General features: G+C 40.6%; 1 protein-coding gene across 4 annotated transcripts in view; it reads left to right on the top strand.

The window, feature by feature from the left end:
* The window catches only part of LOC107676868 (activating transcription factor 7-interacting protein 1-like), a 59,587-nt gene that overhangs the window by 33,678 nt on the left and 25,623 nt on the right, over positions 1–286 (top strand). The window lies entirely within an intron of this gene.

The raw sequence follows: 286 nt of genomic DNA, 5'->3' as shown, positions 1-286 counted from the left end.
CGTGGTGCGTATTTTTTCCGCGCTCATGTTAACGGATTAAAGCGTTTACACTGCACATGGTTGCGGTCCGGTAGTGCGTTCAGGATTGTTGCATCTGCAGCAGTGCAGAGATAGTTTCCACACCGAGTCTATTGCTGCGCTGAATTAAAGTAACAGTGCATTGTTTGCAGTAAATATGAACTTGGATTGAAACAAAAATGTAGTAATTACACCATAAATGCATATTAAATTCTACTGTGTTTCACAGTCAACACATATGGCTTTTTGGCTAGGTTTAAAGGGAAAG

Source organism: Sinocyclocheilus anshuiensis, unplaced genomic scaffold (genome assembly GCF_001515605.1).
Source record: "Sinocyclocheilus anshuiensis isolate Anshui unplaced genomic scaffold, SAMN03320099.WGS_v1.1 scaffold2166, whole genome shotgun sequence".
Taxonomy (NCBI): domain Eukaryota; kingdom Metazoa; phylum Chordata; class Actinopteri; order Cypriniformes; family Cyprinidae; genus Sinocyclocheilus; species Sinocyclocheilus anshuiensis.
The sequence above is the reverse complement of the archived record's forward strand: the minus strand, read 5'-3'. Positions and strand labels throughout refer to the sequence as shown.